General features: G+C 43.7%; 1 non-coding gene across 1 annotated transcript; it reads right to left on the bottom strand.

The window, feature by feature from the left end:
* Positions 1 to 13,274: 13,274 nt before the first annotated feature.
* Positions 13,275 to 13,349, bottom strand: Trnas-cga (transfer RNA serine (anticodon CGA)). Its single transcript has one exon. It is a non-coding gene; the product is annotated as a tRNA-Ser (tRNA).
* Between the last annotated feature and the right edge of the window lie 10,832 nt (positions 13,350 to 24,181).

The raw sequence follows: 24,181 nt of genomic DNA, 5'->3' as shown, positions 1-24,181 counted from the left end.
AATCGAAGGCACCATGACGGCTATGAACTACACTACTAGCCATTAAAATTGCTACACCAAGAAGAAATGCAGATGATAAACGGGTATTCATTGGACAAATATATTATACTAGAACCGACATGTGATTACATTTTCACGCAATTTGAGTGCATATATACTGAGAAATCAGTACCCAGAACAACCACCTCTGGCCGTAATAGCGCCCTTGATACGCCTTGGCATTGAGTCAAACAGAGCTTGGATGGCATGTACAGGTATAACTGCCCATGCAGCTTCAACACGATACCGCAGGTCATCAACAGTAGTGACTGACGTATTGTGACGAGCCATTTGCTCGGCCACCATTGACCAGACGTTTTCAATTGGTGAGAGATCTGGAGAACGTGCTGGCCAGGGCAGCAGTGGAACGTTTTCTGTATCCAGACTGGCCCGTACAGGACCTGGAACATGCGGTCGTGCATTATCCTGCTGAAATGTAGGGTTTCGCAGGGATCGAATGAAGGGTAGAGCCACGGGTTGTAACACATCTGAAATGTAACGTCCACTGTTCAGAGTGCCGTCAATGCGAACAAGAGGTGACCGAGACGTGTAACCAATGGCACCCATACCATCACTCCGGATACGCCAGTATGGCGATGACGAATACACGCTTCCAATGTGCGTTCGCCGCGATGTAGCCAAACACGGACGCGACCATCATTATGATGTAAACAGAACCTGGATTCATCCGAAAAAATGGTTTTGCCATTCGTGCATCCAGGTTCGTCGTTGAGTACACCATCGCATGCTCTCCTGCCTTTGATGCAGCGTCAAGGGTAACCGCAGCCGTGGTCTCCGAGCTGATAGTCCATGCTACTGCAAACGCCGTCGAACTGTTTGTGCAGATGGTTGTTGTCTTGCCAACGTCCCCATCTGTTGACTCAGGGATCGAGACGTGGCTGCACGATCCGTTACAGCCATGCGGATAATATGCCTGTCATCTCGACTGCTAATGATACGAGGCCGTTGGGATCCAGCACGGCGTTCCGTATTACCCTCCTGAACCCATCGATTCCATATTCTGCTAACAGTCATTGTATCTCGACCAACGCGAGCAGCAACGCCGCGATACGTTAAACCGCAATAGGCTACAATCCGACCTTTATCAAAGTCGGAAACGTGATGGTACGCATTTCTCCTCCTTACACGAGGCCTCACAACAACGTTTCACGAGGAAACGCCGGTCAACTACCGTTTGTGTATGGGAAATCGGTTGGAAACTTTCCTCATATCAGCACGTTGTAGGTGTCGCCACTGGCGCTAACCTTGTGTAAATGCTCTGAAAAGCTAATCATTTGCATATCACAGCATCTCCTTCCTGTCGGTTAAATTTCGCGTCTGTAGCACGTCATCTTCGTGGTGTAGAAATTTTAATGGCCAGTAGTGCACATCAACATTATTGTGGACAGCCTGAATCCTTTCATGCTTGGCGTCTTCTCCGACGGCGATGGAATATTCTAGCAGGATAACTGTTCTTGTCAAAAGGCCAGGACCGTGCTGCAGTAGTGTGACAGCATGATAGTGAACTAACATTGATGTTTTGGCCACCAAGTTTGTCCAAACCCTATGGAACACACCTCAGGTGCTATCGGGCGCCAGGTTACGCCCGAAAACTACCCGCCCGTAAATGCATAGACATGTGTTGCCATTTGCCTCCGGAAGCCTACCAAGGACTTGTAGAATCCATGCCATGCGGAATCGCTGCTTTATAGCGTTCCAACGGTGCACCGACACTCAATTAAGCATGCGCTCATAATTTTTTGACTCATCAGTGAATCACGCTAACTTTCTCAACATTCGTATTGACATCCATAGTCAGTGAGGCTATCGATTTTCTGTTCTACGATATCTGAGTCGAAACCTTCGTGTCCGTATTCAGGAGATCTAAAATTTTGTCCTCACGAATCGGCTCCGTAACTGCTCAAGACAGTTTTTGGATAAGGCATTTAGAATATTTTCAAATGATTCCTGTCCCTACTTGCATTTCGTAGTCTATAGCTGGTAGGTTGAAATATTCCTATAATACTGTAACACGATCAGGAAATCTAAACTCAACGGAAATTGAAGCTCAATCTTCTCCACATTTATATTTCGCCGTTTCCGTTCCTGTGGCAGAAGACCTATAAGAGCTTCCGATTACTTAATTCATTCACCTCCAACACTTGCTTTGACCCAAATTATTTCGCAATTGGGTTCTGTAAAACTACACTAGATACCGTCGTATTATTTACAACTATAAACACTCCACCACGGTTGTCTGCTTATCTTTGCGACATACCTTCCTCTCGGAATATATAATGTCGTTGCTGTTGACATCTGGTTTCAGCCAACTTTCAGTCCGTAGTACTGTGTGGGCATTATTACCATTAATAAGCGGGACTAGTTCTACGAACTTCCTACGGGTGCTCCTGTAATATTCTAGTACTACATTGCTGAAAAAAAAGTACAGCTCCACCAAGGACAAGGTCATTTCATTGACAAGTGAGGTGACAGGCAGTTCATCATTTCAGCAGTATATGGTAACAATTTCAGAGCAAATGGAAAACACACGTGACAGTAAAGGGTGCCTGAACAGTTGCATCGACACACAGTGCACCCTCGCCTCCTCCCGCCCTCTGGCGACAAGACAGGAGTGTACTGTCGCAAGAAAACTATCATATGGTTATCGAAAGGCATCCTGTGATACATTGTCACAGCATCTTGGGTCTTTTGGTGCACTGGTTCTTGCAACGGTTCTTGCAGGCCATTAAGAACGAGCAAGTTCCCGCCTCTTTATGACCCTCAATTGGAGAGACATCTGGTGTTCTCCTTGGCCAGGGCAGTTATTGTACACCATGAAGAAGGTTGAGTCGCAACAACAGTATGTGGACGTGCACTGTCCTGCTGAAAAAGGGCATCATCTTCTCGTCAAAGAAATTGCAGTAGAACAGGGATAACTGTCAGTGCAATGTAGCGGGAACTGGTTACTTTACCCTGCAGAAACACCAAATGTGACCACCAGTAGTAACTGATAACCCTCCACACCACGAACCCTGGAATGGGAGCTGTGTGTCGTGGGCGAAGGTAGTCTAAAATAGGCACTTCACCACGTCTACTATTCCGCCCTCCCATCTACTCTTTGACGACACAGAGTAGCCACGCCTCGCGTTGTCGTGGTGTCAATTGTAGCCTGGGCAGAGTGCTACTGCAAGCAGGCGGTTCTCATTACGTAGCAGGTACAACATGTGCCCAGATTTCGTCCGTGGACGATGTTAGGTCGGCCACCGCTGCTCGCACAGTGCGTCGATCTCGGCGTGCGCCAGTTTTTTGCGGACTCCAGAAACTGGTCTACTGGTGTAGGAATGTTCCACAGACCATTGTAGAAGGCAGCGACACACTACCGATTTATTGTGCCCAACATGTGCAGCAGTCCGATGATATGTTCGTCCAGCCCACAATGTGACAACCCTTCATGTGACCGAAGCTGTTCATCTGAAGTGTTTAGTCGTCGGAGGGGCGTGGTTGTGCTTTAGAATATATATTACAAACACTGTTGCTCTCTGATCTCAACACAATTACTGCTTGCAGAGTCAAAAGAGAAGGTGCACAGACAGGCGTTCTCAGTGTCAAATGATCATGCCTAATGAATCATTAACACTAGAACACCTCAATGTTCGCATATTATAGTCTGGTGGTACTGAACACATTCCTTGAGGGCGTTGCATTCTTTTTTCCAGCAATGATGATGATCATGATCATGATCATGATGATGGTTGGTTTGTGGAGCGCTCAGTTTTTCACAGTCCAATTTTTGTTTCACAGTCCAATCTAGCCACTGTCACGACTGATGATGATGATGATGATGATGATGATGAAAACATGAGGACAACCCGGCCGGGAATCGAAGCCCGAACCCCGGGATCCAGACGCAGCAACGCTACCCACCAGACCTCAAGCTGCGGACTTTTCCAGTAATGTATATACATTAACATTCCTTTTCTTCGATCAGTCATGACGGTTACTACTCTATAATTATTTGGGCTGGTATTCTTCCGTCTCTGTACTCAGAACGTAGCTTGTCGGGCCTGTGTATTTCTCTTTCCTAAAAAATCCTCGTGTGTACGCCACACGTACTCTGATACCTTGCCAATCACTTCCGTCTGCTGCCTGTAGTGCACGCCTCAGATATCCTATAATTCTCTGTTCGATAGCGGAGATTAAATGCCGGCCGGAGTGGCCGAGCGGTTCTAGGCGCTACGGTCTGGAACGGCGCGGCCGCTACGGTCACAAGTTTGAATGCTGCCTCGGGCATGGATGTGTGTGATGTCCTTAGGTTAGTTAGGTTTAAGTAGTTCTAAGTTCTAGGGGACTTAGAAGTTAAGTCCCATAGTGCTCAGAGCCATGTGAACCATTTCTTTTTACCTTTTTTTTTTGAGATTAAATATTCCGGATCCAAAATCGTTAGAATGGTTAACAGATTCGTCTGACCCTTTGGGTTAAACCCTCCACTCTGTTCCGATTTGCGCTAAGAAGGAACCAGGCGGCACGCCACTTGAACCCAGGTGCCAGGCGTCACCCGTACCGACGTGAGCCACAATTTGCAGCCGGCTGCACACAGAGCGCTCAATAACCGCCAACACACTCTCCTCCAAATCTCGAACCAGATTCCCCCCACCACTGAGTTCTAATGATAAGAAACTGCCAATTTCGTTGTTCATTTAACTAGACTAATCAGTAAGACCATTTACTCAACGCGTGACGTTTCGTTTCACTTTCTCCTCTCCTTTCAGATGCTAAGCATTTATGGTCGGCGAATGTACATTTCTTTTTTATCTTAAATGAAGCCATCCTGCTTTTCTCCGAATCTCTTTGCAATGCGTACCTAAGTCTCTAAATGATTGACGCCACTTGCTTACTTCGTCCCGAAAGCACAGACATTATGTTCAAAATCTGAGACAGGCGAACGAAGTAGTAGAAAGGTTCCATTCATTAGCCAGCCTTCCCCCCACACACCCACATAAGAACGGAGAGAGGCGGGAATCCGACACAAGAAGTGTCTGCGGCCGCGGGTTCGGCCGTGCGTAAAGCCGCCACACTTTCGCCGCATGCAGGCAGGTGTCAGGGTCAAGCTTTCACGGCCAGTGGGCGCAGCTGCAGATCGCGCTGCACCCGCCTCGTTTTTTGCACCGTCCGCGGTCATTGCGGACATTTTTCAGTTCTTACACAGTGCAGGCGCCTGCCGGAGAAAGCGTCCAAACGTGGCCCGCACGCACGCACTTTTGCTGTTGGCTGCGAACAGAGGCGAGAGTGGCTGCACCACGCCACAGCGGGCCCATTTGACTCCGAAGTCGCAAGTCAGGACCATTCGAAAGTTTCGCCTCTAACAATGGCGACAGTACGAAGCCATTAACCGCCAGTTTTGGCCCCTCTATTGCTCTACTAGAGATCTGGGAACCGAGATAACTGAATGTGGTCACTACCTCCATGGTTTCTCCTGCTATATCCCACGAATTGGTAGGTATAGTTGCCATAATTTTCGTTTTCTTCACATTCAGCATAAGACCGACCTTTTCGTCTTTCACCTTCAGTAAGAGTGCCATGAAATCCGGAGACTCCTGTTGCTCGGTAGACAGGCGATGTCAAACCTTGACAAGGTTATAAGGTCCAGAGATATAACACTAGCAACAAAGATCCGTATTGTGAGGGCTATGGTCTTTCCAGTTGTGATGTATGGATGTGAGACCTGGACCACTAGAAAGGCTGAACGGTGAAGAATTGACTCCTTCGAATTGTGGTGTTGGAGGAAACTTCTTAGAGTTCCATGGACTGCAAAGAGAACCCACAGATCAATATTGGAGCAAATAAAACCAGATTTCTCCCTGGAAGGTCTAATGTTAAAACAAAAGCTAACCTACGTTGGACACACAATGCGAAGGCATGCCTCGCTGGAAAAAACATTAATGCTGGTGAAGATTGAAGGAACTAGAAGAAGAGGACGTCAGAGGATGAGATGGGTCGATGGCATCACAGAAGCAATGTGTTCCAACATGGAAGGTCTACGGGAGAAAGTGCAAGACAGGAAAAAGTGGCGTGATTTGGTTCATGGGGTCACGAAGAGTCGGAACCGACTAAACGAATAGAGAGAGATTGCTCTACTTGTATGTCAACAATATTGCGTCAATTCTGTCACTCTGTAAATGTGGCTTGGAAAGCGAGAAGGGACCTCTTGTCGAAGGAGTAAAATTTTCAGAAAAGGCAAAAATGTTCGATACTGTCTAAAATATCTATTTTAGTTTTTTTTCTATGTATTGTAGTAACTTACTGCAATCTGTACATGTTCGTATCGATTCGATAGTTGTTTGAATCCAACAGAAGCTAATAATATCACTGAAAGTAATTCAAAGTAAGTAAACAAACCTGATGTCGTTATGGGGAAATAACGATGGCCAGACAAGAGTCCCCTTTTCTAATCTTGCAGCTGCATCGGCAGTGCTTCACAACACAGTATATCCTAAATTTTATAGGCATTTCAAGGAGTTGGGAGTAGCTTTGTATAAAAGAAAAACCTTTTGTGAATACAATTATGACAAGTGCTCCCTTTTGACAGTTGTAAATGCCTACAGATGTTAACAATTTGCAGCTGCCAAACAGAAAATTACTAAAGATAGCTGACGTTACTGCAACATCAAAGCGTACACATACAACACATTTCAACTCTGCTGTTTTGCTGTAAGTGAAAAATTGGAAACACCCTGCCCAAGTTCAAACAAATTCAGCAAAACATACATATATCAACCTACCTCCAATGACTGTCATTTAGCGAACATGTGAAAGAAAAACATAAATTTTAGAATGAGCTGATTTGAACAGCTAAAGTGCTGACAAATTGGAAACATATACGAGTACCGTACATCAGATTTACAACCAACCTCATATAACAGAACCACCACCTTCCTGCCACAAAAACGCCAATAACTAGCCATAATAACTGCCGGAAATGAAAAACGTGAAGCTGCTGTGACTAAATTTGACTGGCTAAATGTCTTGAAGAATAGTAATTCTAATAAAATACATTACAAAATTAAATACATCCACCCGACTTCATCGTTAGATGCAAAGGTAGGGTACATTGTAAAATGGTAATTGTTGGAAATGAATTTGACACCGCACCTTTCCTAAAGAAAACGGACTCATCGAGTTTCCTGATCCAGTAATTCCAGCAGGGATCTTTTAAAAACATCAGGACCTACTGCAAAGGGAAGTAAAATGACATTCTATATCCCAAAGTAGACTCAGAATCTGAACCAGAACATCAAGTCAGTGACAATGAGGATCCTGACGAAGAAGCTTACCAGCCAGATACTACAGAACTAAAGAAGAAGGGGGCAAAAAATGCTATTTGTGAACGATCCTAAAACCCTTCAGACAAGTATTTTAGAAGCAAAAAATATGATCCCTTGGGCGCTACATTATGTGGGATCTCAGTAATCTGTTTTTGGAGGTTTCATGAATTCAAAGTTTCGGGTGGTTTTGAGCCCATTAATGGCTTCGAAACCAATGTTTTTTCTAAAACATGCCCTAATACAAAGAAAAGAAATATTTTGTCAGAAAAAGGACTTTACAGGGTACGCAAATTTTTCTCAATTTGGGGCCAATTTATTTGGTTTTGAAATTTTTGTACGCCGTAATGTGCTACAGGTCTGAAGGTATTAAACACTTAATGGTGTAATATTAACTTAAAAAATTCCGTATTATTTCACAAAGAACATTTTAAGGGTATTATATGTGCAGAATTTGTTTCTTAAATAAGTCAGATTACGCAGTAGTAATAAAGTGAAACTTAATAGTGAAGTATCTGTTTTCCACCACCAGTATGCTAGCTGTCATAATTCACTCAAATATACTTTTTTTTTTAAATTGTTCAGAATTTAATGCTGAACGATAGCTCAAAATCCAAAATCTTAACAGTAAGAACTTCACCACAGGCTCCCCAGTCCAAACTACTTGTAGTCAGTCTCAGGAGAGTTCCCAAGTACCAAACACACATGCCAGAGCATCGACCAGAAGTTCCTTAGCAGACCACAGTCCCACACATGGACACCTTTTTTCAAAGCTGATGTTTGGGTTGTTTCTACTTTTCACCAGCAGGTGTTTACACGCCTAAGTGGAATGACAAGTGATTCAGCAGTTTCCTAACAGACAGCGCTATTGCGCATCGTCTAGCACACCAGCAGCAAGCCGTCCAGAATTCTTCTCAACCAACCAGCACATCTCAAACAAAATAATCTACTACAGAAGATATGTTGAGGACACAATCTTGCTTTTTGATGGTACAAGCAATGAAATAGATACATTAGCAGCAGATCTAAGCGAAATGCACAAAAATATTAAATTCACAATTGAACATGAAACTAATAAAAGCATTAACTTTCTTGACCTGAAAATTTGCAATAGTAACAGTAAATATCAAGACAGTATTTACAGAAAACCTATCACCACAGATGTCAGTATTGACAACTCATCTTGCCATCCCCACCAACAAAAAATGGCATATTTCAGAACGATGCTACACCGAATTAAAAAAGTACCAATGAGTGACACAGACCAACAACATGAAATCAATATAATTAAAACAGTTGCTCATAATAATGGATATAAACCCACAGTAATAGAAAAACTCCACAACAAAATGCAGACAAAAACCACAGATCCACTTCACAGCAGTCACTTCAAGCCAAATCAGTGTACCACAGAAGCCAAACCTAAATATGCTACTCTCCCATACATATACCCACTTTAATACCAAATAGCAAACTTATTTAAAAAGAAAAATATCACAATCAGCTTTTCCACAAATAATAAATTACAACAAAAAGTAATGCATGATGTAAATACCTCCAAGAGTCCCTACCGTAAATCAGGGGTATACAAACTCAAATGCGATACATGCCCAAAATTGTACATTGGACAGACAGGCAGAAATTTTGAAATTAGATATAAAGAACATATTGATGCTTTAAGACTTGGGAACTTGAACAAATCTGCATTTGCAGCCCATATTGCTGAAGAAAACCGTTCAGTGGTAAACATTGAGGACAACTTAAAAATTTTACATCTAGCAGAAAAAGGAGCCACTATGAATATATTAGAAGAAATAGAAATACACACACACAAAAAGCACCGCAGACTATATCCTTAATGAACAAACGGAGTTAGCTAACACCACTTTCATGAAAAATTTCCAAAAATTATTTTCCAGCCTCCAAAGCAAATAATATTAGTAAGCCTATCTGCAGATCAAGTAGCAAATTTATAGGTTACTATAATTCTCATGATGCTAAATGTAATTAAATAATGCACTGTTTTACCTATACAGTACTATATATATTTTTAAAAAACTTTATAGTTAATGTAACAATATCAACTCAAAAAATCAATGTCTCTGTACTAGTGTAAAAGACATTACAGTTGCGTAAATGAATATATGATCCTTTCCAAACATAGGACATCATCGTCAAATTTTACGATATATCACAGCATCTTTGATACTCATATGTTTGTAAGCTCTTTGTATGTATCAAAACATGTGGTGCGTGATAGAAATTTTCTCAGTGACAAATCTAAAGCGTTCAGTGAGAAAAATTTACGTGCGCAACAATAAGAATGCAATGGGAATGTATTCACATGTGTTGGACGAACGTTATGAAAACAAACACTCCAAACCGCCATTTCACGTAAGTCACATGCAACGAAAATCGGTAACGCAACCATCTGTGTGTGGTATGTTTATAATTATGTATTATTTACATCTTAGAGCCATTAATCTCTAAAAAACACACCACACATCATAAAGAAAGCGTGTAAACCGTCTGAGGATGAATCACAACGATTCGAAACCGGTAACGGTACCCTTTGAAAAAAAGGTACTGAAAGTAAATTTGTGGCTGGTTGATGTCCCAACACCATCAACATTTGTTATATCCTGAACTACTTTACGTTGCTGCAAGATTTTTCTTAAATCTGAAATCCATTATCAAGTGCAACGTCAGAACTACCTCTCTGGTGCCTATATCTTTATGATTCAATTAGTGAAAAGCTACACCAGATACAAAGCAAGAGAGGCAGAAAATCAAGCATGCAAACATCACCAAAAATATTCGTGCAAACAAATGTACTTGAAAATGAGAATAAATTCTCGAATCGCGTTGTGCTAAGCATTAAAAAAATAAATAACTGATGTAGCTTTTTCGTCGTTTAAATTATGAGCCAGCGTGGTGGTGCAGTAGCTAGCGCTCTGGACTCGTATGCGGGAGGACGATGGTTAAAACCCCCATCCGGCCAACCTGATTTAAGTTTTCCGTGATTTCCCTAAATCGCATCAGGTAAATGCCTGGATGGTTCCTTTGATAGGGCACGGCCCATTTCCTTCCCTAATCTCATGTGACCGATGACCTAGCTGTTTGATTCCTCCCCCAAATCAACCAACAAACCATTGTTTAAATTATGAGTGACATAGTTGCAGGCTTTCCTAATGCATCGATTAAGATGAAGTAAATTAAGCCTCCATCTTTCCTAGAACCAAAATGATCGTCATCTAGTATATCCTCAGTTATCAGTTCCATTCTTCTCACTTCTCTACCGGTACCAAAATATTTTTTTCTATGTTGTTATTTCATTACCCTCCCTCCACTAGGGAGGAAATGGGGTGCCTATATAACATTACAATCTGTTCTTAAGCCTGAGTTTTAAAATATATAAAACTGTTTTTGTTCCTTCTTCGCTTTGCCCACTTAACAGACACCTTTAAACTTCGTACTTGACCTTATGGTTTCCAACTTTTTATCACCGAGCGAGGTGGCGCAGTCGTTAGCACACTGACTAGGATAGGTAAGAACGTTCAGCCATCAAGATTAAGGTTTTCCGTTATTTCCGTAATTCACTCTAGGTGAACGCCGTGATGGTTCCTTCAAAACGACACGGCTGATTTCCTTACCCATCCTTCCATAATCCGAACTTGTGTTCCGTCTCTAATGACCTCGCTGTCGGCGGAACCTTAAACCCTAATCTTAGTTCCTCCGTTAACTTTTTAGGCTCCCAAAATTTCCTCATGAACGCGTAGTATTTTTATTCCATTCTTCTAACTATTAGTTAGAAGAAGTTTTCCTTATAAGCTTGTTCATGAATCTGTGATTCGTTACTATTGTTCCGAAGATTGTACGATTTATTGTGCTTTCTTCTGTGATGTTAATCGTACCTACACTATGTGATCAAAAGTATCCGAACACCCCCATAAACATACTTTTTCATATTACGTGCATCGTGCTGCCACCTACTGCCAGGTACTCCATATCAGCGACCTCAGTAGTCATTAGACATCGTGAGAGAGCAGAATGGGGCACTTCGTGGAAAACACGGACTTCAAACGTGGTCAGATGATTGGGTGTCACTTGTATCATACGTCTGTACGCGAGATTTCCACACTCCTAAACATCCCTAGGTCCACTGTTTCCCATGTGATATTGAAGTGGAAACGAGAACGGACACGTACAGCACAAAAGCGTATAGGCCGACCTCGTCTATTGACTCACAGAGACTGCCGACAGTTGAAGAGGGTCGTAATGTGTAATAGGCAGACATCTATCCAAACCATCACACAAGAATTCCAAACTGCATCAGGATCCACTGCTAGTACTACTAAAGTTAGGCGGGAGGTGAGAAAACTTGGATTTCAAGGTCGAGCGGCTGCTCACAAGTCATACATCAGGCTGGTAAATGCCAAATGACGCCTCGCTCGGTGTAAGGAGCGTAAACATTGGACGATTGAACAGTGGAAAAACGTTGGGTGAAGTGACAAATCACGGTACACAATGTGGCGATCCAATGGCATGGTGTGGATATGTCGAATACCCGCTGAACGTCATCTGCCACCGTATGTAGTGCCAATAGCAAAATTCGGAGGCGGTGGTGTTATGGCATGGTCGTGTTTTTCATGGAGGGGGCATGCACCCCTTGTTGTTTTGCGTGGCGCTGTCACAGCATAGGCCTACATTGATGTTTAAAGCACCTTCTTGCTTCCCACTGTTGAACCATTCGGGGATGGCGATTGCATCTTTCAACACTATCGAGCACCTGTTCATAGTGTACGGCCTGTGGCTGAGTGGTTACACGACAATAACATCCCAGCATAGAGTCCTGACCTGGATCCTATAGAACACCTTTGGGATGTTTTGGAACGCCGACTTCGTGCCAGGCCTCACCGACCGACATCGATACCTCTCCTCAGAGTAGCACTCAGTGAAGAGTGGGCTGCCATTCCCCAAGAAACTCCTGGTTGAACCTATGCCTGCGAGAGTGGAAGCTGTCATCAAGGATAAGGGTGGGCCAACACCATATTGAATTCCAGCATTACCGATGGAGGGCGCCACGAACTTGTAAGTTATTTTCAGCCAGATGTCCGGATACTTTTCATCACATAGTGCAGGTTCTGGCAAACAGCAGATTTTGTTGCTCATTTAATTAATCTCGAGAACTCTTTTGGTGAATATATTGTTGTCCATTATACAAATATGACTAAATAATTACATGAATCTCCTGCTTACGGCTTTTGTGGACTTACCGAGCATATAGATGTCAGATGTTCTCCTCCTCATCCGAATTCCACTTTCTTCTGCGGGTCACGTACTTTCCTAAGAATTTTCCGCTGCGGTTTTTCAATTTCTGCAACTTTGGTTTTTTATGGCTCTTAGCACTATGAACATCTGAAATCATCATTCCCCTAGACTTAGAACTACTTAAACCTAACTAACCTAAGGACATCACACACATCCATGCCCGAGGTAGTATTCGAACCTGCGACCGTAGCAGCAGCGCGGTTCCGGACTCAAGCACCTTGAACCGCTTGGTCACTGCAGCGGAGTGTGCGCTGATGTGAAACTTCCTGGCAGATTAAAACTGTGTGCCCGACCGAGACTCGAACTCGGGACCTCTGCCTTTCGCGGGCAAGTGCTCTACCAACTGAGCTACCGAAGCACGACCCACGCCTGGTACTCACAGCTTTACTTCTGCCAGTACCTCGTCTCCTACCTTCCAAACTTTACAGAAGCTCTCCTGCGAACCTTGCACAACTAGCACTCCTGAACGAAAGGATATTGCGGAGACATGGCTTAGCCACAGCCTGGGGGATGTTTCCAGAATGAGATTTTCACTCTGCAGCGGAGTGTGCGCTGATATGAAACTTCCTGGCAGATTAAAACTGTGTGCCCGACCGAGACTCGAACTCGGGACCTTTGCCTTTCGCGGGCAATTGCTCTACCAACTGAGCTACCGAAGCACGACTCACGCCCGGTACTCACAGCTTTACTTCTGCCAGTACCTTGTCTCCTACCTTCCAAACTTTACAGAAGCTCTCCTGCGAACCTTGCACAACTAGCACTCCTGAAAGAAAGGATATTGCGGAGACATGGCTTAGCCACAGCCTGGGGGATGTTTCCAGAATGAGATTTTCACTCTGCAGCGGAGTGTGCGCTGATATGAAACTTCCTGGCAGATTAAAACTGTGTGCCCGACCGAGACTCGAACTCGGGACCTTTGCCTTTCGCGGGCAAGTGCTCTACCAACTGAGCTACCGAAGCACGACTCACGCCCGGTACTCACAGCTTTACTTCTGCCAGTACCTCGTCTCCTACCTTCCAAACTTTACAGAAGCTCTCCTGCGAACCTTGCACAACTAGCACTCCTGAACGAAAGGATATTGCGGAGACATGGCTTAGCCACAGCCTGGGGGATGTTTCCAGAATGAGATTTTCACTCTGCAGCGGAGTGTGCGCTGATATGAAACTTCCTGGCAGATTAAAACTGTGTGCCCGACCGAGACTCGAACTCGGGACCTTTGCCTTTCGCGGGCAAGTGCTCTACCAACTGAGCTACCGAAGCACGACTCACGCCCGGTACTCACAGCTTTACTTCTGCCAGTACCTTGTCTCCTACCTTCCAAACTTTACAGAAGCTCTCCTGCGAACCTTGCACAACTAGCACTCCTGAAAGAAAGGATATTGCGGAGACATGGCTTAGCCACAGCCTGGGGGATGTTTCCAGAATGAGATTTTCACTCTGCAGCGGAGTGTGCGCTGATATGAAACTTCCTGGCAGATTAAAACTGTGTGCCCGACCGAGACTCGAACTCGGGACCTTTGCCTTTCGCGGGCAAGTGCTCTACCAACTGAGCTACCGAAGCACGACTCACGCCCGGTACTCACAGCTTTACTTCTGCCAGTACCTCGTCTCCTACCTTCCAAACTTTACAGAAGCTCTCCTGCGAACCTTGCAGAACTAGCACTCCTGAAAGAAAGGATATTGCGGAGACATGGCTTAGCCACAGCCTGGGGGATGTTTCCAGAATGAGATTTTCACTCTGCAGTTGGTAGAGCACTTGCTCGCGAAAGGCAAAGGTCCCGAGTTCGAGTCTCGGTCGGGCACACAGTTTTAATCTGCCAGGAAGTTTCATATCAGCGCACACTCCGCTGCAGAGTGAAAATCTCATTCTGGAAACATCCCCAGGCTGTGGCTAAGCCATGTCTCCGCAATATCCTTTCTTTCAGGAGTGCTAGTTCTGCAAGGTTCGCAGGAGAGCTTCTGTAAAGTTTGGAAGGTAGGAGACGAGGTACTGGCAGAAGTAAAGCTGTGAGTACCGGGCGTGAGTCGTGCTTCGGTAGCTCAGTTGGTAGAGCACTTGCCCGCGAAAGGCAAAAGTCCCGAGTTCGAGTCTCGGTCGGGCACACAGTTTTAATCTGCCAGGAAGTTTCATTTTAAACTGTATTTGTTGTACATATTATAATACAAATAATTTGCTTATAATTTTTAAAGGGAAGAATCATTTTCCTGTTGTTTTCTACAGTTTTAATTGTTGTTTTTATATTTGTTTTAAAATGTTTTTGGATGTTGTGGTCTTCAGTCCGAATACTGGTTTGGTGTAGCTGTACACGCAGGATACTGTGCAAGCCATTTCTTTTCTGGTGACTACTACAACCTTGTTACAAACTATGGTCACCCTTTACAATTTTTACCCCTCACATTGCTCTACAACATCATATCGATTAATTATTTATATCTGGGTATGTCCTATCAACATAACCGAGATTTTACTAAAGTTCTGTCATAAAGCTGTTTTCTCTCGTATTCGATTCAGTACCTCTTCTTTAGTTACTTGGTCTACCAAACTAAGTTTCAGCACTCTTTCTTAGCACCACATTCCAAAAGCTTCTATTCTCTTCCAGTTTCAACTGTTTGTCGTTCACGTTTCACCTCTCTGCAAGAGTGCATTCCAGATAAATAGTTTCAGAAAAGACTTTCTAACTCATAAATTTATATTAGATTTTAGGAAATTCCTTTTTTTTCAGAACGCCATTTTTGCTATTGCCAGTCTTTGTTTTATGTCTTATTTCACTTCATTTTTTCGATACGTTTTTAAATTATTAGTCCAAATTTAATATGAATGTTACAGGAATGATATGGTTCAGGATTAGTTTCTTATTCTTATTTTGCTGCGCAAAGAGCAGAACTAGTGTTTTACTTATAGAGTGGTATATAAAGGCAAAAACTGATGTCTTATAGTGCGTTTGCAGTAGCTGATCATGGTAGTGGTGTGTAGTTCTGTGAATCTCGTGGAATGAGAATGGATGAGAAGTGGAATTTGTAGACTTAGAGAATTAGCTGTGCAGTAGGTTTGAGCTGGGCAAACGGCGGTAGGTGATGACAGTTTTACGTGGGATGGTGTTTGGGAAATAAAGGGGATTCAATGAAACCTTCCGGCAGGTTGTAACTGTGCTGGACCAGCGCTCCAAGTAGGGATCTTTGCCATTCACGGACGAATGATCCAATGAGTTCGCTACCCAGGCATCACCGACGACTCACCCTCACAGTTATCTACTTCCGCCAGTACCTCTGTCCTTCCTTTCAACTTCATAGTTGTCCTGCATACACTGCGCGATTAACACATCGGAAAGGAAGGATTTTTCGGATAAGTGATCCAATTAATCGTCACAATGCAGTGGAGTGTGCTGTGTACTGGACTACCAGGAAGTTTCACATCAGCGTACACTCCGCTGTAGAGTGAAAATTGCTTCTGAAAAAGGAGAGAAGGATGTACTAATTGGCTGGAAGGTCACGAAGCAAGGTGTTGGATACAGACGGAGAAGAGTTGAGAGATTTGGCCTCCTGCTAGGGAGAACAAACAGAGGACTCTGTTAAATCTGAGTGGGCTGTAAGATCCTAGGGGGCATTTTTTTGGTAAAGTACAGGGAGGTGATTTACGTTTCATTGAGACAGGCTGTAGTTTGTGTATTAATTATTCACCCTAAGTAGAGTTATGACTCAGTGGCTGACGGAAGTAATTGCTTCGATAGAAGTCGGTAGATGGTATATGATTTAGGGTATTATTTAATTGTTTCCGGTAGCTACTAAGGTTAGCTTTTAATAATGTGTGAAAATAGTATTTTAGTTGAACATAACAACAAATTTAAATATTTCAAATATATATTTGTGCGATATTTAACTCCTTGTGTTACGTTTGTTTTTGTTTACGAGTGCGCAGAGGAGCCGAACACTCCGTCGTCTGGTTGTATGCACCGAAAAAGCTGCCAGCAGCGACCAAGAGCATTTGACTTCTGTAGAAGGAGGTACCTACGTCAGCCACCGCGCTGTAACTCTGGAGGAGTGAATAATTAAAGGGTGTAAAGTATTTTTTTCAACTTCATTTTTTCTGGCGTTTATCCAGTGTAATCTCGTCTATCATGCAACAGTTATTCAGAAAAATAACTGTTTAACCGTTGTTGCATCAGGATATGAATGAGTATTTTACAATACACATAAAATGGCAACTGTAGCATTTGCAGAATGAGGACTTTTATGTAGTCTTTAATAATTACATATCGAACAATTTTTTATTCTTCTGATTCGGAGGCATTTTCAATGCCACTTTTATGTGTCGGTATTCTTCTATCTGATTCTTCTTCTGCAGCATACTAACGTTCGTCTTCCTTATTATCCAAGCACTAATTTATCACTCCGCACTTGACGCGTTCTCTGTAACGACTCTGCACGAAATACTATCTGCATAAAAGTATCAAGCTACACTTTTTACTCTTGTCTTTGTTAAGCGCTTTATCCCGCAGCGTCATTTTCTATGAACCAGATTTCTTGCTTTACTTTCAACAGCGTCTTTTATTCATGTTCACAACACAGCCACACTCGATTTATTTTTACCGGTTTCTCTCTTCAGACGCGAGCGTCTTCAAATATTCATTGCCGTAGTGGGTTCATGTTACAGATTAAAAGCAGCGCTCAGTGTCACCAACATACACACTATCACTCTGTACTGACGGCGGCGCCGAGCCGTGCTTTTAACTCGCAACGCGTTGCCGCTACGCCACGGAAGGTGCTCGCGTGTGAGGTGCGGAACGGCCTAAAACAAATGAAGCCATTCACAACCTGTGGCTGTGTCCTGTACATATTACAGCGGCCGCTGCCCCCCTGTACGCGACACCAGTATTCGCTAAGTGTATTTTCTGTTTCTTTTTTTCTGTTTTGCCTAACTTCTGCGACTGAAATATTTCTAACATTGTAACAAATATAAACTGTCTGACAAGGAAGTGATGCACTCAGATGACGTTGTCGGACATCTACATCTACAACTACGTGGATACTCTGCAAATCACATTCAAGTGCCTGGCAGAGGGTTCATCGAACCGCCTTCACAATTCTGTATTATTACAATCTTGTATAGCGCGCGGGAAGAATGAACACCTATATCTTTTCATACGAGCTCTGATTTCCCTTATTTTATCGTGGTGATCGTTCCTCCCTACATAGGTCGGTGTCAACAAACTATTTTCGCATTCGGAGGAGAAAGTTGATGATTGGAATTTCGTGAGAAGATTCCGTAGCATCGAAAAACGCCTTTCTTTTAATGATTTCCAGCCCAAATCCTGTATCATTTCTGTGACACTCTCTCCCATATTTCGCGATAATACAAAACGTGCTGCCTTTCTTTGAACTTTTTGATGTACTCCGTCAGTCCTATCTGGTAAGAATCCCACACCGCGCAGCAGTATTCTAAAAGAGGACGGACAAGCGTAGTGTAGGCAGTCTCCTTAGTAGGTCTGTTACATTTTCTAAGTGTTCTGCCACTAAAACGCTGTCTTTTGGTGAGCATTTCCCACAATGTTTTCTGTTTGTTCCTTCAAATTTAATTTGTTCGTAATTGTAATACCTAGATATTTAGTTGAAATTTACGGCTTTTAGATTAGATTGATTTATCGTGTAATCGAAGTTTAACGAATTCCTTTTAGCACTCATGTGAATGACTCAACTGCTACTTTTCGCACCATTCAGACATATTTTCTAAATCGTTTTGCAGTTTGTTTTGATCTTCAATATAACCTGCTAAACATATACACTGTAAGTAGGCTGTTTAGGTTTTTATGTTGGTAACACCACGTAGCGCTCTATATGAAAATCACTGACTGTGCTGTGTGCAGTTTGTGGCTGGTTGCCATTGTTGGAATATTCGCTATTGTAGTCTTGGGCGGTTAGATGTGAACAGCGCGTAGCGTTGCGCAGTTGGAGGTGAGCCGCCAGCAGTGGTGGATGTGGGGAGAGCGATGGTGGAGTTTTGAGAGCGGATGATCTAGACGTGTGTCCACCAGGGACAGTAAATTTGTAAGACTAGATGTCATGGATTGATATATATGTTTGTTCTCTATCAAAATCTTTCATTTGCTAACTATGCCTATCAGTAGTTAGTGCCTTCAGTAGTTAGAATCTTTTATTTAGCTGGCAGTAGTGGCGCTCGCTGTATTGCAGTTGTTCGAGTAACGAAGATTTTTGTGGGATAAGTGATTCATGTAAGGTATAGGTTATGGTTAGTCAGGGCCATTCTTTTGTAGGGATTTTTGAAAGTCAGATTGCGTTGCGCTAAAAATATTGTGTGTCGGTTTAGTGTTAATCAGAACAGGTAAAGAGCGAAATGTCTGAGTACGTTCAGTTCTGCTCAGCTGTTTGAAAATCAGAAAACGTAGAGGTTTATCAGCATAGTAATTAATGAATTTTTCTAAGGGGATGTTTCAACAACATCGGCGGACATCTAAACAATTAGAAGTAAAGCTGTGAAGACGGGGCGTGAGTCGTGCTTGCGTAGCTCAGTCGGTAGAGCACTTGCCCGCGAAAGGCAAAGGTCCCGAGTTCGATCTCGGTCCGGCACACAGTTTTAATCTGCCAGGAAGTTTCATATCAGCGCACACTCCGCTGCAGAGTGGAAATCTCATTCTGGAAACATCCCCCAGGCTGTGGCTAAGCCATGTCTCCGCAATATCCTTTCTTTCTGGAGTGCTAGTTCTGCAAGGTTAGCAGGAGGGCTTCTGTAAAGTTTGGAAGATAGGAGACAAGGTACTGGCAGAAGTAAAGCTGTGAGGACGGGGCGTGAGTCGTGCTTGGGTAGTTCAGTTGGTAAGCACTTGCCCGCGAAAGGCAAAGGTCCCGAGTTCAGGTCTCGGTCCGGGACAAAGTTTTAATCTGCCAAGAAGTTTCATATCAGCGCACACTCCGCTGCAGAGTGGGAATCTCATTCTGGAATTAGAATTGTAATTATCTGGGTAGATAGAACAACCACCACAACGTGTTAGTATTATTCGTGTTTATAGTCGTTATGAGGCCTAATAGGGTGTGTAAGGGGCGTGAACAGCGTAGAAGTTAGGTGATCAGTGTAAAAGATACTCGTGTGAGACAGCGATGACAGCACCTGACAGAGTTTGTAATGGGCTCCACTGTGGGGTATCACTGGTTGTGTGGTCGAATCATGCAGTATCCCTGATTTGTGGGGCATTCGAATGTGACAGCGGTCCGATGTTGCACTGCATGGGAATGTGAGGATAAGCATCCTCGCCATCAAGATTCTGGTGGACAACCTCTGACCATCACAAAGGAGGATCGCCGTATTGCGCACCAAACGCAACGTAATTCCTTTACACCTGCGTCTGCCATCCAAGAACAGCTAATGGACTCCCTGTAACATTGTCTCATCCCGAAGTGGTCGGAGACTAGGGAATTACTGTCCCATGTGTGGGCTATCGTTAACGCAATAACGCAAACGACAGCGTTTGGAGTAGTGTCGCAGCCAAGATGCTTGGACTGCTAATGAACAGTCGCTTTGTGATTAAGTGATGAATTGCTGTTCTACACTACCTCCGATGACCATCCTCAGCGAGTATGATGGGCTCCAATTTTTCCAGTATTTTGTAGAGGCTCAGTGGTGTTACTCCTTTGCCATGGTGTTGGGAGCCATTGAGGTATGACTTCTGGTCATGTCTGGTAGTGACTGAGGGAATTCTGACTGCACAATGATACGTCACGGACATCCTACGTCCTCATGTACTATCTCTCATGCAACAGTGTTGTGGTGCAATTTTTCAGCAGGATATACTCGTCCAGAAATGGAACTTGTTTCTATGAAATGCCTGAGTGATGATAAGGTACTCCTGTGGCCAGGAAGATCCCCAGATCTGTCGCCGATCTCGGACATCAACGCCGCACTATTACCAGTGTTCAGGATGCCACAGACCAGTTACATCAGTTGTGAGCCATATTGCCTAAGCGAGGATACAGGATTCGCGACAGAATGAGCGCATTCATCCATGCCAGAGCGGATGCAACCACATACTGATAAATGGGGTCGTACTGTCAAGTTTTTTGTAACTTTGGTTTGATTTTGTAGCCACTGAAATAATATCACATACCCTCCCAACCTGTAAAATTGATTTAGTTTCCTCCTCTCCTTCTAGGTACTTCCCTTTTTTGTCAAGCACTGAAAGCTGAAATGTGATACGAATTGAATAGAACAGCTTGATTTTTTTCAGTGTCTGTTCTCTTTTATAGAGCTATCCATTTTGGAGTCTTCTGCAGGGAATTTCGGCATTCGGTTTTTAATACTACATAGGATCCACTTGTATAACGAGATGACAACAACAGAGTAATTGGCAGTTATATGCGGAAGGAGGCAATGTTGGGCATCTCTCTCTGTTAACCCGTGTGTCGAATTTGGCCGCGGTAGCAACAATCGCGCAATCCAGCTCTGAATCCTTCTGTACTTTTCCGATAACTTGCAATGACGAGTTTGCCTGCAGGATCGTAATAGTCATATCAATTTGTAACCTAGCAAGATTTTTGCACGTTACAATGTTTTTGACACGCACAGTGACGTTTATTGAGATATGTTTCAATATCATTTGATAGGATTAGAGACGATTATTATGGAAACAGAGTATGACTGACATCGTGAAGTATACCTTGGCACTAATAACTGAATTTCAGTTGCATGCTGGGTGATCGGTTTTAATGTAATCTGGCAGTGTAAAACTGACTGAAGAGAACGGACACTGGTTTCCCCGGCGCTAGACGGACAATCGTGTGGGCATCAGGAAGCTCAGCAGGGAGTTAGGTGGTTGCACAGCGCTCAGAGGAACTTCAGCGGAGAAAGGCAATCCCAGGGGACGTGTAGGAACACCGAGTGGCCGAGCTGCTTTTGTAAGCGAGTAGTCGGCCACTTGCAGACGACGAAGGCGCCAGAGTTCTCAAGGAAACGCTCATAGCGAAATACGAGGAAGGAAGCCACACAGTGAATGCTGGTGGTCGGTTGGTGCCGCCTTTGCGAGCTCCAAATATTTCGGACAGTTTAGTAGCCACCTGGGATGTATCGGGCAGCGCAAGGCGCCAGCTATCGTTCGCTCACTTGCACGTACGCCATTCGGTTTGCCGAGACTTTTGAACACGGGGGTTTCCGATTGTCGTATTCATATGAAGTAATGGGAGAGGGAATTTGTTCCGTAAAGTTCCGCAGCAGAAGCCGAATTTGTGTTTGTGGTCGGCCGGAGCCTTTAAAGTGAGGAGCGTGGGAATATGAGCTGTGTGTACTGGATTATTCGCCCCCCCCCCCCTCCTCCCTTCCTTAGGGGAGAGGGAACAGAGTAGGGGTGAAGAGCCAGTAGTCTCTAGAGAAGGGACGCTCTCGTCTGAGCTCCCGAGATTGAGACTGTTTTTTATGCCTCTCGGTACTACAGAACTTCTGGTTCGTATGTTAGGTAGCTCACTGAACTTCGTCTTTCGTTGAAGACGAATCTGAATGCCTCTTTGGATGAGAGTTCTCGTCTTGTATCTGGCGATGCAGTTATCTTTCTCTGTTCTACACTTTCACTCGATATAATATGAAACGAGACTCGTTCGATCAGGCAACATGTTTGCAGTCATCAACAGTCCAATGTCGGTGCTGACGGGCCCAGGCGAGGCGTAAAGCTTTGTGTCGTGCACTCATCAAGGGTACAGGAGTGGGCCTTCGGCTCCGAAAGGCCATATCGATAATGTTTCGTTGAATTGTTCGCACGTTGGCACTTTTTGATGGCCCAGTATTGAAATCTGCAGCAATTTGCGGAAGAGTTGCACTTCTGTCACGTTGAACGATTCTATTCAGTCGTCGCTGGTCCCGTTCTTGCAGGATATTTCTACGGCCGTAATAACGTCGGAGATTTGATGTTTTACCGGGTTCTTGATGGTAACAGCACATTCTTGAAATGGTGGTACGGGAAAATTTCCACTTCATCGCTGCCTCGGAGATGCTGTGTCCAATCGCTCGTGCGCTGACTATAACACCACGTTGAAACTCACTTAAATCTTGATAACCTGTCATCGTAGCAGCAGTAACCGATCTAACAATTGCCCCACACACTTATTGCCTCACATAGACGTTTTCGATCGCAGCGCCGTATTCTGGCTGTTTACATATCTCTGTATTTGAATACGCATGCCTATACTAGCTTCTTTAGCACTTCGGTGCATGAGAGTCGCTACTGCACTCCGTTAGCACGCTGTCTATGACGATGAAATAGCCATCCGCTCCGGTGTTGAGGTCAGATAACGTTAACTGCTGTAATCACTTGTAAATGTTCCTCCATTGAGATTTACATCACTCGATTGTTGATTCTTCCAGTTTTCAGTACAGAAGCGAAGTTAGTCACTGTGTGTAGAGATTTTCAGATCGCGTTACCTACAAATGGACAGGATTAGACAGAAGATAGCCAATATTAGTTCGTTTCAGTCAATTCAAGTTTATTACGTGTCGCTGAACATCTACTTGTTATTGTTCTCTTTGCCTGAATGGTTGGATTTAAGTAAATTGTATAGTCAAAACCAAGAATTTTTTCCAGTCAGTAGGAGCATAGTTTACCAGTCATCATTTGATATTTAATGTAGTTGTATTTTGAGATTATTAATCATTGTTGGACAATTATGTTTGGTCTGGGGACGCTCAACTGCGCGGTCATCAGCGCCTGTACAAAGTCCCAGCTTTTACACAGTCCTTTTTTTTTCAATCCAATCTAGTCACTGTCACAAATGACGGGGACAGGCAGAGAAAATCCCCAACCCGGCTCGGAATCGGACCCGGGACCCCGTGATCTAGAGGCAGCATCGTTAGCCACTAGACCACGAGCTGCTGACATAAACTGTTGGAGAATGCAGCTAATAGATATCAGCAGGGTTCTAATCTTACTGAATAGTTAGTTTTCAAATAATTTTATCCTAATATACATCACCTGAAGTTTTTATCAGTGACAGGGCAACTATTCAAGGTCTTATTTTAAATCAGTCTCGTTGCGCAGTCAACATACTGGTAGATTCTTTTAGTTACAGACTTCGCAGCTCACAGTTGAGAGGTGTAAAAAGCACAGATACACACACACACACACACACACACACACGCGCGCGCGCGCGCGCAGTAAAGAGGGCGGTAATACGGAAACTTCGCTGCTCACTTTTGCTATCAAATGAAGACGTTCTTTTCTTTCGTATTTAAAAAATCAGCACAAAAAAAGAAAGCACATGATGAAACCGGATGTCAACAGCCACGTTAGTGGCTGTAATTGTCGTCAGAGCGATGTGACTGCGGTGATCAGACGGAGCGACCTATCACGTTCTGTGGTTGGTTGTTGCTATGGTTGCTGCTTTTTAAACAAATAGCTGTCAGTACCATTTTTATTCTGGTCCGGGTTTAATTATCGACTTCTACTTCTATGCGTAGGTACGTTTTCAACTCGTGGAGTGATTTGTATTTTTCTTCAAGTGT

The sequence above is a fragment of the Schistocerca serialis genome, chromosome 5 (genome assembly GCF_023864345.2).
Source record: "Schistocerca serialis cubense isolate TAMUIC-IGC-003099 chromosome 5, iqSchSeri2.2, whole genome shotgun sequence".
Taxonomy (NCBI): Eukaryota; Metazoa; Arthropoda; class Insecta; order Orthoptera; family Acrididae; genus Schistocerca; species Schistocerca serialis.
The sequence above is the reverse complement of the archived record's forward strand: the minus strand, read 5'-3'. Positions and strand labels throughout refer to the sequence as shown.